Raw genomic sequence first — 14656 nt, forward strand, 5'->3', positions numbered from 1 at the left:
TGCCCTTCGGAACCAAAAAAAGCTTAAAGTTCTTCCGACGCTGTCAAAGAAAAAGTAAAAGCCCGAGGAAAAGGCAGGATCGCGGCGCTGGAGAGGCTCATGGTATTGGATTTTGAGTTAAATGAAAAGAATGAAAAGTGGTAGTGGTGGAGATGAAAGAAAAAAAAAAAGTGAGGTAGGCGCGACGGGGCCTTCTCTCGCGGCGGTACACCATGTAACAATCGCGATCACTCGGCGAGATCCCCACAGTCACCGGCAGTGTAGTCCCCACCTTCCCGACTTTTCTTACCAACGACGACGACGTACGTATCAGTCGTCCTCAGTTGGGCCGAGTCCGCTCGCGCATTCGCACTTGAAAAATTTCGTTTTTTCGCGGTTCTCACTCCCATCAATTCCTCAATCACAATTTTCAAATTCTACCCAAACCCTTGAAATTAAAAAATCTCAAATATTTGCCTGTCTTTCCTGGATTGACCCACTTGTTACATTTTCCTCAGCACTTTCACTCTCCCATTATTGTTATTATTTTCTTTTTGAAAAAAATACAGTTTGAAACACAGTTTCGCGCGTGCCGGTAATTAAAGCGATGTTGAGAGTGATATTACCGAGCGCCGTGAAGAGAGATTAAAGTGAAGTAGGAAGTGGAGGAAGTGAAGATATTATTTGATTATTCAACTGACAAATTGCGCGCGCGAGTAGATCGGTGAAGTTAATCCAGAAGTAATTTGTGAAGTAATAGCCAGTGGTGAAGATTTGCGGACGATTGAGTGATACAAAGCCAATATAAATGTAAGAATTTTCATTCCCAATGCAGTTGCTTTTTCATTGACATTTGCATAACCAGCTCGTTCGGTCTAGTTTCAAACATTCACTTGATATTTGAAACAGCAGTAGGCGAGCTGCGGCGTTATTCCGGCAATCGGTCAATATTTGTTTTCCCTTGGCACCCGTTAATGCCACTATCCAATGAAAATTCACAACATCAACTCCGGCTTTAATTCACATGCGATTGGAGATCATTAGCCCGGTTGTGCGTCAAATACAATTTCTAATGTGTGTTTTCACTGTAATGACATGCGTTGACGGTGGTAGAAGCATTCGATGATACACCGGAGACCTTTATTAACATTTCTTCATCAGTTAAAATCAAGGAAAAAATTGGAAAGTTATTCTGGGTGTGATATTATCCAGCAGAAGTTCTATGGAGCACGAGTTACGAGTATTGACGTTGAAGCGGCTGTCAAATTTCACTTAACATTGAGGGAATTGTAAATTGCCGTATCTCAAACGTTTGGGACGTTGAGAATGAAAATGTCTCGAATATTTTGAGTCAAAACGAGCGGTTTTTTGGTGTTAGTGATTATCTGAGGATTTTTTGGGTGCAATAGAAGTCAGTTTTGAATTTTGAGGGTCTGCAATACAATATTATTATTGTTGTTATGAAGTAATATATTGAAATGTTATTGTCCAAGTGATAATTTACTGGCAGATGATTCACTTTTTGAAAGTTAATTTTAATTAAGAGTTAGGAGTGTTGTCCGCGAACAAGTTGTGGAATTTTATGGATTATTTTTAATGAATCTTTTAGCGTTTGACATAAAGTCACTTTTGATTTTTTTTTCGGTTAGCACAATCTTATTATTTTTATTTATAGTAAAGTATTACATGAGAATATTATTTTGTAATTGATATCCACTCGAGTTGGGCTCAATTTTCTCTTTTTATTGATTTTTTTTCGCTTGAGTTAAGAAGAGTTGCAGGTTTTGTCCTCAAAAAAGCAATTAAATTTCACCAAAAACTAAGAAAATCGTTCTATCCCAGTAGTTCTAGATCAATCAAAAATCGCTTGAAAAGCGCTAGAGCGAAACGAATAGTTTTACACTGTTATTGATTATTTTTCCGGATTTTTTAGTGTTTGAAATACAATCCCTCTTTGAATATTGGGTTTTATGAATTTCTTGTCGAGTGATTTCGTCGATCATAATTATTCCATTTTTCGTGCAAACTATAATTTCATTCAAAATGATGAAAATAGTAAATCATTTCTTCAGAGATCTCATCAACTGTTAGACAAAACAGATGGTATTTCATATTAGTCATTGTTTTGGGCGAAATCCTTTCTCGTTTGATATCTAATCGTTTTAAAAATTAAATCTGTGGTTTTCTAGTGGGATTCTGTGTTATAATATCTGCTTTCTCATTTCCATAACAAAGCACGGTCAATGAAAGTTATGCTGGAAACAATATTATCCACCGGAATTTGATTAGATCAAGAGTTACGAGTTGCCCTCGAAAACTCGTTTACCTAAAATTATGAAAATTTTTAATTATTCCACGTGAAGAATTTTAAACCCCTATATTTTTCAAATCTCTACAATAATTCAAGAAAAAGTACATCTCATATTATTCTCATTATAATTTTTGGATTAAATTTTTCATTTTTTATTGATTTTGTTTATTTCTTGGGGAATCAATTGTTCTCGTATCGTCAATAATGTTTTCATATTGGATGAAATCACAGCGTCCGAGTGATTCCAACGATAGAGAAATCATTCTTCAGTTTTCTAGGCCAAGTGATCTGAGCCGTTCAACAGTTTTTCTTCGAGGTCATTTGAGTGAGTTTCATTTTCATTTGTGGTTCACTCAGGATTAATTATATCTCCCGGTGATTTTATGTGGTCGAACGGATGTTATATCTTTTTCTCCTTTTTCTCATCACTATTTTCCCGGTTTAAATGTCCATTGCTGGCCATTTATATACACAGTGAAAACGTCCAGTCACCGCGAGCTGAATCCCATATGACCTGAGTCCAACACAACCATTTGTTGAGGTTTCTCTCGGAGATAGACTATATATACGTGCATCCATTTTCGATTTCCGCAGAGGTATTGGTCTCGCTGATGTCTTCGTGTCGATGAACTTTTGATTAGAATTTGCTCACGTGGGAGGGGAAGGACTCTCCTGATGTTTTGATGATTTTTGACGTTGTTTCAATTTTTTGGATAGTTTTTTATTTTGTACATTACAATTGGATTAGTTCTGACCAATCAGAGAAGGACTTGTCAAATCTATAAATACAAAACTTTTGTCCCACACCAAGGGGACAAAATAAATAATTTAATAATTCAATAATTTAATAATTCAATAAAAATTACGTATTTTTTCCGTAATTTTAAAGGGACATCTAGTGGAGGAAACTTTTACGGTAATTTTAGAGAATTGTATTGCAACGTTTCCGAATTTTTATCTAAATTTTCAGTGAAAAATAGCGATATCGTCACGTCAACTTTTTTCTAGTTACTTTTGTAATCGGTCAGCGAACTTAAGTTCCATAATTTTTACTGGCTATTTCTCTCCGTGGAGTGATTTCCTTATTTGTGAAAGTCGAAAAATTGTCGGAAGTATTTTATCCGTTTTGTGCAATTTTTGAAATGTATAAATTAGTTTTTGCAAATACGTATCATAAGGGAATTGAAAACTTGTTCAAAAGGATAAAAGTGCGATTTAACTGAGCGAAACGACCTTCGAGGAAGCTTTGGATATCGTATGTCACAAGAGAGTAATGTATTTTTTGACTCATGTAATTGTAATCCATCCCTTCATTAAGTCATGTGATTATAATCGGTAATAAACTCATATGAGCCAGAAAATATTTACTCCCTAGAAGTCCAATATTTCAGAAATTAGAATAAACAAGTGAAAGTCAATATTCATGAAGTTCAGTGACACGTTCCACCTCCCTTTTTTAGTCAAAATTTGCATCCGGAGATATCCATTTTGCTGTAGCACATGTCACACAATGAAAATCGAAAGTTCCACACTTGATTATAAATATGGTATTTCAGAGTCTGAGGCGCGTGGAAAAGTTTTCCTGAAAATGTTTTTTCAAGTCAACTCCGATCTACAACGAGAGGTCTTTATTCAGCTGAAAATAAATCGTTGGGGTGTAAAATACGTTAAGTTAATGAAAAAGTCAGTGGGAAGGATTTAATATAATTTTTTACCACTTGTCAGGGCGTGATTTAGTTTCATGTCAAGATCTTGTGGCTTTTAATAAATCCACCAAGAAGCTAAGTAGTAAAATCTATCAAAGAGTACTTTGCAGAAATTGCATTTTTCATTTAAAAAATCTACCCCAACCTGTAATTACAATAAATCATTATTTTGTTGAAATGATTTTTAATTCAACATTTATTTCACACCCGTAAATATTCATTTTATTTCCCCACTTCAATAAACAACTTGGTATTTTCGAAGTAATTTAGAAGTGATAGTTCTGTCGTGCGTTTGTCAGGTGTGTCGATTTGCAGAATACGAATTAATCCACGAATAAATTACAGATAATGGATTTTAATCAATAGAGTGAATTCAATCCACCCATTGCGATATTCGTTGCTGTTTAGTTTCGAAACTGGTTCGTTATCCATAATTCTCTTGTTGCTTCCTCGTCAGTGAAATCCAACCGTTTCCTTTCGATTTCAACCGATCTCTCTCGAGTCTACATACCGTTTCCACGAAGGTGGAATAATTTTCTTTATTAAGAAATTTATCTTTAATTTTTCCTGCTTGAGAAGGTGACCAAATATAATTGGTGTTATCAAAGGAGGAGGGAAATCATACAAAACATGCAACAAACACAACTTGATGTCCTCTTATTATTTATTATTTTCTACAAATGTACATTTTCTTCCTATTTTTGTCGGAAAAATCACTGAGGCTGAACGAATCGTCTCATTATGATCGACACTTATAGAAACTTTTACCAGAGATCTGCTACGAAAATGACTGGGATAGCTTACAGCAATTACTAAATTTGATATTTTGATTGATTTTCTCAGCGAACCATCAAACTTCTTCATGATAAGGCTTGAAAAACATTGATAATTGAACACCTCTTACTGGGAAAGTATATTAATTGGAAATTAGAAGAGCCCACACATTTTCATGTCAGCAAAAATTAATTTAACCTTTTTGTCTCTTAATTATTCAGTATTTTGTCCGACATTGGTTGGGGGAGTTCTTTAATTCAGAACGATTTATAATATTAACAGAAACTCACGTTTCTGATAAACGATGGATTTTTATCGATAATTCCATCACAAGTTAGTTCTGAAAGAAAAAAATTAAAATATGTCAAGGAAAATATTTTTAAGCATTAAATTTCTCACTTCAAATTGTTCTTCCCAAAATTCAATTTATTGATATGAATTATGTAAACTGTTTGGTTTTCCAGAAACCTTAATTTTTTTGTTCTATCAATCATGTTTAGAAAAACTTGAAAAATTATTGCTGAATTACTGATTGATAAAATTTCCTTTTTGTGGAGCATTACAATTTGTTAATAATTTTTTCAAATTTCCTGCTAAAAAAACGTTTCTTTAATCTTTTGAAATTGCCAAAATATTTTCTAACGGTTGCAAATAGCCAATCAAACAATATGTAAAGTTTAAATTATTATTATTGTTTAATGTTGAATAATCTACGATTCTCTAAATCGGGAAAGTAAAACTCAGGTGTTCAACTGTAAAAATCAAAAAGAATTTCAACGAAAAGAAATAATTCAAATTTGGAAACAATTATTTGTGTTCCATTCATCATTATTTAAACTTGTTAAACACTCCGAGATAACCAAGATCGTCTTTTTAATTGACTTCAGTACTCTGGTGAAGTGACGACAGATTCCTGCTAACCAAAATTGACAAGGAAGAATTGTCACAACGGGTGGATAAATAATCGTGAGTGTTGGAAAAGTAAATAACGGAAAATATCGTTGTGGCGGAATAAAACAAAAGGCAATAGCAGCAATGGAAACATGAAGACCATTGAAAATCTTTCATCCAATCATCTGAACTCTACATTCAACATCCATAAATGACGTAAGTACCTTTTGACATTCGGAATGAAAAAACGAAAGTAGTGGTAACCTGTATGTGTGCGCCTCTGTGAATGCAGGTCGAGAGTGAGATGTGTGTGATGTAACAAACGATCGTCAATTTGGATCGTCGTCTCGGAGATTTTGCGGGATTTAATTCTATCTCATAACATCAGTCTCATTTGGCTCAAAATTAATGCTAAACTGTTGAAATGTTGTGATTAAAATAGGGGGAAGAAAAACATACTTCAGGCAATTAAAATGCGGTATCGCTCAACGGGAAACCGGAATATTTTTACGTACAATCTTTTGATCTACTGTTTTTTAGAATAAATTTGTTAGCGGTTACAGGTATTTTATTCCACTCAGATAATATCACTTTTGGTCTGCAAGAAAAAAAAAACTTTCGGTAGTCAAGTGCCAGACGCAGATGAGTCTGGGATTGACTGGACTGAGAGATTATTTTGGAGAGGCCTAGACAATTTCAGAGAAATTCCCGCTTGTGGCATATTCTATTGGTCTGACAAATCGTTTGACATTTCTTTTTTGTGATATTTATTGGGTTTTAGAATTTTTTACATAATGTTCGGCTCGGGAAAGTGGAGAAGCTCATTTTTGGAATTTGTCGATTTTTTAATTAGCGTTTCGCATTTGATATGATTGGACTGATCAATAATAATTATTTGATTGGGTGCAAGGAATTTTCAATGCCTATTTTGGGTTATCGCAATGCATAATGGGATGACAGTGCCGACGTGTGTTTCATTGATGAAAACTTCTCGATTTTCAATTGAATATAATTGCATGACGTTTGAACACTTTCAGAGAAATTCCTGCTTGTGGGAACATTTTGTTGGTCGAAAAACAAATCGTTTGATATTTCTTTTGATGAAGTTCATTTTATTGGTATCTTATACCAGATATATTACTTTTTCGAAGGAATATTGAACCTTCGAGTCACAATATCACAATTTTCAATCTTTAATTATTTTTCAGAGCAAAAAAATGCAATTGTAATCGCAAAATTAGACTTACTATTTCAAACTAATGATTCTTTTAGAATAATGTCATGAAAAAAAACATCTCTGAAGTATTTTCAGTGAAAATAATTTAAAAAAAAACATTTTTTAATCAAATAATGTCAATTTATAAAAATTCGAGGGGTAGTAATCTAAAAAAATTGGTAATTGAATGAAAAGTAAAATTCACTCAAACATTTATCGGAAATTCATTCATTTAAAACAACTAAATATTATGGCATTGATATCATTTGCAAAATTAAAGTTTAAAAACTTGGATTATTTTTTGAAAAAAATTAATTTCGTGTTTTTTTTTTAAGGAATATTCTTGGAGGTGTTACAAAAATATCGAGTTCTCGTAAAAGTTATTGACTTATTAGATGTTACAGTAATTAATCACAATTCAAGTAAAACTGCACGAACGTCCATATTGTAATATCACTTGATTCGAAGATGTTCAAATTCACTTGTAGCGATCCAGACGTGATTTTATCATTTTTTTTCTCAATAATGTAATTTGTAGCCTGTCTTCTCTACTGGACCCCTCGTATCTTGTTCCGGCCTCTTCGAACCCCGAATTAACCGCATCATTATTCAAAGCAATCCCACAGACAAAGGTCCATTCAATTCGGCCAAGATTTAACACCCGGTGTAGGGAGACAAATTATCGAACCTAGGGAAAAAAGAAAATATCCGATAAAACAAATACACGACAACTCGCGTGTAATAAATCACTCAGGATAATGATCATTAAGAATTCATAAAATAAGAATGATAAAACAAAAGTGGTTGAAAAAAGTAGAATTGAAAAGAGATCGTGGGAGAATGTTAAATAAACAAATATTCAGTGCGAATGGCAGTTAGCCAGAGTGAAAGCACAAGAACCGATCTATTTCTCACGACACGTGACGCCCGTCTCTCCACAACGACTATTATATGTATTATATTTATTGGCCGAATGGTTGCGCAGGATAAAAAATCAATTTCGAGTTGAATATCGCTCGTTAAATTGAGACTAGTGAAGCATCTTATTTTAACATAGGAAGCATTGAAACGTAATGCTGTGGTCAGTTCTTCGAGAATATACATTTTCGTGGAGTTCTGCCTTCTAAAGAAAAAGGTTTTATATTCGTTGGAATATCATATTCAATTTTAAATTCTCAGAACTGGAAAGTTCAAAAAAGTATGGAGAAAATAATTTAAAAAATTGTGCTGAAAGTATGAAAGTAAAAATTATTGTTCTATTATCCTTGAGATGATTCAACTAAGAATTTTTGGAGTTTTTATGAATTTATTGGGGAATTTATTGAAAGTGAAAAATCTTAGATTTCTTGGAAAAAAGTAGGAAAAAAAACATTTGGTGATTAATTAATGTTGGCGCAATTGACATGCAAAAAAAATGAGGGCTTTTCTGCAAAATTTTGGGGAAGTAATAAAGCACATGTAAAAAATTCGATCAATGAAATCGTTCCATTTGCTGGGAATTTGCCAAGTCTAGATGTTTTTCACTGATTTGTTATGAATATAATTTTTTCAATGATTTTTATATTTATGTTCAATTGACATTTTATAATTTTTACTCAAAATCTCATGAAATAATCTGAAAAGCGAAAAGAGAATGTTTGATGACAATTTTTCATCTAAGATTTTGCCACAGGATTAAGGGTTTCAAAATTTGGAAATTTTTAATGACCAAATCTATCAGTAAAATTTTGTGAAAAAAATTTCAGAGAAATCATCAATAATCAGCGACATTCACATAATCTTTGGCACATAAAAATATGACTTTCCAAGTATTCCTTATTTATAAATAATCAATCAATATATAGATTTATATATAATCTAATTTTTATATACAGGTCAAGTTAATTCAGTGTATAAAGAATATAATTTTCAGAGTAAAATTTTGTCGTGGCAGCTTCGAATGAAATGTTTTTATCAATAAAAGAGGAAAGCGCAGTTAATCTGCCAAGCATAATTACAATTCCCATGCAATACTATAACTATTAGGTTTCAATATCTCCGGAGCTTAATCCCGACCTAAGCTTTCTACCTATGATTTTGTAAATAAAATTGTAAATTTGTTGTGAAATGTTTTTTGAAAAAATATTCGTAATTCAACGAAGGCCATAATTAAAAAAAATACCTTTGTACAAATGTATATATTTTTTCTAAGAAAAACATTTTCCAAAAAGGCAGCCCAACCTTTGGATTTGCTAAAATGTCACTAAAAATTCGCATTATTTTCCTGTTTGAATGAATTTATTTACGATCCATGAGAATTCAGACAGAACAAGGAATCAGTTAAGGTGAAATAATAAACGATGCAAGTGCCGTCGTCTGCGAAGATAATAACAATCTCCATATAGAAGTGGAAAAATCCTGTCTCTAAGTCTTACTAGCTAAACACCAACCTGGTTTGCATAAACGGGCATAATCCTAAAACCAAATCATTATAATTCTAAGCAAGAGTTTAACTCAGAGAATTCGTTAACTTATTTTTTTTATTTAAAGTGTCGAAATTTGTACATAATATTTATTTACACTATTGATAATTCTTATCTTACATTCCTTTAAATATTGAAAAATTGTGTTTATACACTTAAAGTCGGTTCTATTTGTAAATTTGTTTATTATATAAAGAGGAGTGCAAGCGGACCTCTTTAATTTAGTTAACAATTTGTTTTTTTGGATTTGGAAATTTGGGGAGTACCACATGATGTGGTGAAAATGTTGAGATTCTGCTCCGCATGAGTAGCCCAGGTCTACCTGGTGCTGCGATGCTCCTAGATGATAGTGCTGAACAATCAAAAGTGAAGGACAATAAACCCCTGATGGAGTACATTTTTCCCAATATTCTGCCGCTTTGCAAAACTATCACCCGCGTGAATTATAAAAATCCCCCCCCCCTTCAAAAGTCGCCAAAATAGGCGCGAATTAGCTTTAATTTAATATACCATTGGAACTTTTTTTTTCTCTCTCTGTGAGAGTTTCAAAAGGCCAAGGAATCAGCTGAAGGTGGAATAATGAATGGTGGGAGTGGAATCCCTAATATGCCGGGGATAATAACAATCTGCATGACAAAGTGTAACAATCCAGTCTCGAGGTCTCGACAGGTTAATATCAACCTGAGCGTTATCCCTATAGATATAATCTTAAGGAAATATTGTTGTATCCAGCGAAGAATGAAGGAGACAGGTCAATTAAATAGTCGGGGCGGTTTATTAAATTCAAGAGGAGGGTATGACGATGTTTCGAGACAAGTAGAATTGTCAATAAAAAAAGTAACAATCCCTTGGTTATGAAAAAAATTAACACTTTTAACCAAACATTTGTTAGGATTTCTGGTAAAATTTATGAAAATTTCTGGTGAATTTTCACAAAAAATTTGGAAAAATTCACTTTTATGTCAATAAAATTTCCCATGTTAACACCAAATTTTGTCTTAGACATTTCTCTTAGCATAACTGGATAATGGTCTCAAAAGACAATCACTCAAAGCCTCCGTTTGATCGTTAAAAATTAAATCGTAATTTGAAGGGGGCCGTAATTATCTACTTCTTGCCCAGTGACTAAACAGAAAACATTGAAAAAAAAGCAATTCTACAAATGAAATTTCTTTCCGCCTCCACGAACAAATGTCCAAAATTTCCGTACAAAGTCTGTCTATGAATTCCTATCTGATACCTATTTGATTGACATAATTACATGTTTTATTCATTCATCATTCTCCAAGAATATTCGTACTTAAAGTGTCATCTGTTAAATTTCAAAATAGCCCACAAAACCGACACTAATTATGCACGAAGTGGTCTGAGATAATTGACCCGTTTAAATTCCTTTCTTTTCATGAGAATTCAAAAGACAAGGACTGAGTCGAAGGTGGTATAATGAATGGTGGTGGGAATGCACTCGCCGATGTGCCGAGCATAATAACAATCTCCATGAAAAAAAAATGTAACAATCCAGTTTCGAGGTCTCGACAGTTTAATACATCAACCTTATCCATACGGATATCATCGTCAAGGAAATGTTATACTTTTCCAGTATCTAAACAAAAAACACTGAGGAAAAAACTGCTCTGCAAACAGGATTTATTTCAGATAAACGAATTTCCAAGAGCTCCTCAAGTTCTTGTATTGTCTTTCTAATTGGAGAAATACTTTTCGGTAATACTTTGCGAAAAAATCATCTACTATAAGGAGAGCAGTAAAACTTTTGTTAACCAGATTTATCAATTATTCTCGGTTTTACAAATGAAAACTCTTAGAAATAATTGTCGATATTTGCGAAAAATCGAAGATTTGCGAAGCGAAAACAGCGAATTCATATTAAATGATCACGAAAAACTCAAAAGTGTCAAAAACAAATTTGTCACACTGAGGACAAAATATAAATCCACTAAAGATTGATATTTTTGGCAGAAAACTAATTCTTTTAGAGAATATTGCCTTCTGGTAAGGAGTTCCAGATATTCAGATTTGAATTCCAAATTTGTGCTCTAAAGTTGAAATTTCCTCAGATGGGCAAATTCAGAACTTCTAATGTCAATAATCGTTAACGAAGATTTTTCTTCTTCTTCTTGACCAAAACAATTTTCCTTTCCCAGTGCATATCTCAAATTTCAAAATAAGTCCCAAAGCTGGCGTCTATTGGGCACGAATTTGTCTGAGATAATTGAGCGGTTTGAATTTCTTTTCTTTCTCTCCATGAGAATTCAAAAAGTCAAGAATTATGTTGAAGGTGGAATAATGAACGGTGGGAGTGCAGTCGCCGATGTGCCGAGCATAATAACAATCCCCTTGAAGAAGTGTAACAATCCGGTCGCGAGGTCTCGGTAGGTTAATATCAACCTGGGCCTCATATACACGGATATAATCGTGCGCCTGGATCAATTCCAGAGCACTTTCATTTCTCTCTGTTCTCTGACACAATCCCCCCGGTGGTTTTGCCTCGGCATATCCAGCTCCGTGTGCCTTCAGTTCTGTTACACTTTCCTCGGTGTCTCCTAAAACGGCATGCGGTGCCTTCGCCGCCAGCAACACACTGGAGATAAAGAAAGGTAGTACTCTCGTTTTCGATGTATCTCCCTTGCCTCGGGATTTATACAGGAATGCATGCGTAATCGTAGCGTTCGTGACCGCGGGTTTATCCAATTTTTTTTACATTTCATATTGTTACATTTCCGCCTTTTGCATCGAGAAATGAAAATTAAAGAAAGTTGAACGGGCATTCGCTTTTCGAATGGTTTCATATTTGATGGATGAGGAAATAGTTGTGGCAAGGGAAAGGAACTATTTTCGTTCACATATTTTTTTAACCGGACAATGACCAAGCATTGTGTTCATTGATTTAATCATTCGGAGAAGTCAAAAACTAATGAAAACTATTTTCAATCGCTGAACGTACCATTAAAGATGGTTCAGATAAATTTAACCATAATACACTAATCTATTATTAATGCATGTTTTTGAGAATTGAGTTATTAACAAGAAAATATGATGTTTCCTGCTGAATTGATCTTCCTTTATTTGTGAACAATTGGTAATTAATGGTGATTGATTCAAAGTACAATTTGTTTTTATTATTTAAAGTGTTGAAGTTTGAACATGAGATTTATTTACACTGCAAAAACTTACATTTCTTTAAATATTGACAAATATGCACATTTGTTCGTTATATAAGAAGGAGTGCAGGCACCCCCTAAATCTAGTTAACAATGTGTTTCTTTGGATTTGGAAATTTGGGCAATGCCACAGCATGTGGTCAAAGTCTTGAGACTCTGCTCCGCATGAGCAGCTCGGCTCAGCCTGATGCAGTGATGCTCCTAGATGGTAGTGGTTTATTCTAATACCATTGACACTGACAATAGATTTTTTATTTCTGAACGAATAAAGTTCAATTTCCATACATATTTCATCCTCCATAGCTAGTATACATTTATGTGAGTTGTTTACCATCATAACATTGCATCTGTTTCACATCTTTAATGGACATTTGTGCACAAATTCATTGATTATAAATAAAAGGGTTTCATCTAGTCTGATTAGAAACTTCCGCATTTGGTATGACGGAAACATTTTATTCTTAATAAGTTTTTGATACATAATTTGACTGACAATAACTTCTCTGGGTAATTTATATGCGTTGCTTATGCCACAATTATTTTTCTTGTACTGGAGCATTCCTCTGTTTCAAAATGTTTTCGGTAATCGGCGGTAATGAATCGTCTACCGGGTTAGTACAATTGTTGTGATGATTTTCGTGGTCATCCTCGATTTGCTTTATAACGACGATTTTTTAAATGTCCATATTGGATTATGGATAGGGATTGTTTCAATGATATAAAAACTATTTAACTATCAACTTTAATTCTTTATTATCGCACGCAGAAGGTATATCTTTCTCGTATGATGTCGCCAGATCTACTGACTCTTAGTGATCAAAGATTTCACACTCTAGACCCATTTGACAAAAGGCCCTTGTTCATTAATTCCTTTCAGTTTCTTCTCTGGTTCTATTTATTAAAATCATTCTAAACATTTCGGTACTGTTTGGAGAAAAACTAGAAAAACTATAGCATACTGAGATGGACTGCAAACAGCTATAGACCGACGATTCATTTTTGTCGACACGTATCAAGCACTCTCAATAGTTCAGCTCATAATTCATCATTGTATGTTATCGCTCTCCTCGTGAAAACCTTAGTGACATCACTTGTAAGACGAGAAATTTCTAAACGTTTCTCATGGTGCTACGTCACAGGAAATTGTTGGATAGGATTTTACATGAGGTAGGAAGGGAACCAGGATTATTGTCGATATCATTTTACAAGACAATTTCACTGAGCAAAATGGATAGTCCCGACCGGGAGTCGAATCCGGAATCTTCTGATTCAGCTTTAATTCAGGGTCGGCTGAGGGAATAAATTGCTCAATATGAATTCAGTATCAATTTATCCATCAAAGAGAGTTCATCTCTTAATCAGCGACATATCTATCGAAGAAAATCATTTCAACTATTGGAAATGGGGTTTAATAAAATATCAAATGCAGTGGATTTACTATTATAATTTCTTTATTTTATAATTGCTACAAGGAACGAAGGATCTCTTTAAGAGACTAATGACTGATCACAAAGACCAAAATAATATTCGTCACTTAATAAAAAAACTCTTGAGAGCCTTTTCCGTGAATTCATTTTTATTCCAGTTATTCTTTCTGTAAATAATTCTACGAATCTACCTAAATACTTCTATGTTAACCACTCTATCTAGTCCATAAGCACATTTCGTTAGTTAAAATTAGGTGCAAAGGCCGAGCTTGAATGACAGGTTGAAGATTGGTTCGATCACAGTTACCAAAACGTGGAAGTTTTAGCTCCGAGGAAGTTCGATTCTGGGAAATACCTCAGTAGAACTAGGCTAATTAATAGTAATCTAAGTTTGAGTCCTCTTATTGTCTCGGATAACAAGTTCATTTTCCGAATCAACCTTAGGCAGCCTTAACCAACTACCCATTTCACTTTTCGATGGAAGGGGATAACAATCTGCATTCCTCCTACAGGCATTTTTCGATTTTCACTCTCTTCATTACCCATGAGGCCTTTCTCCATCGTTCGTTTTGTGTATTCGAACTTTAGGAATTTCATTTTTAACCAATTCCAAAGGATGCAAATTTACTTTCTGCGTCGAAGTTCCGAGTTTTATTTCTACACTCGACCGAATACACGGTACCGTGTGTTATAAAGTCGCCTTTGGTAGTT

At 33.9% G+C, this 14656-nt stretch overlaps 1 protein-coding gene across 4 annotated transcripts in view; it reads left to right on the forward strand.

Moving 5' to 3' along the window:
• Window positions 1–273: 273 nt before the first annotated feature.
• Window positions 274–14656, forward strand: part of LOC135169770 (A disintegrin and metalloproteinase with thrombospondin motifs like) — a 152787-nt gene continuing 138404 nt past the window's right edge. For 2 of the 4 annotated variants that reach the window (XM_064135065.1, XM_064135063.1), the window contains exons 1-2: window positions 274–789; window positions 5658–5877. The gene's annotated coding sequence lies outside the window, so the exon portion shown is untranslated. Of the gene's footprint in view, window positions 790–5657; window positions 5878–11935; window positions 11955–14656 lie in introns of those variants that run through there. The other 2 variants (XM_064135066.1, XM_064135064.1) reach the window with 2 other exon arrangements.

Source organism: Diachasmimorpha longicaudata, chromosome 15, assembly GCF_034640455.1.
Source record: "Diachasmimorpha longicaudata isolate KC_UGA_2023 chromosome 15, iyDiaLong2, whole genome shotgun sequence".
NCBI lineage: Eukaryota > Metazoa > Arthropoda > Insecta > Hymenoptera > Braconidae > Diachasmimorpha > Diachasmimorpha longicaudata.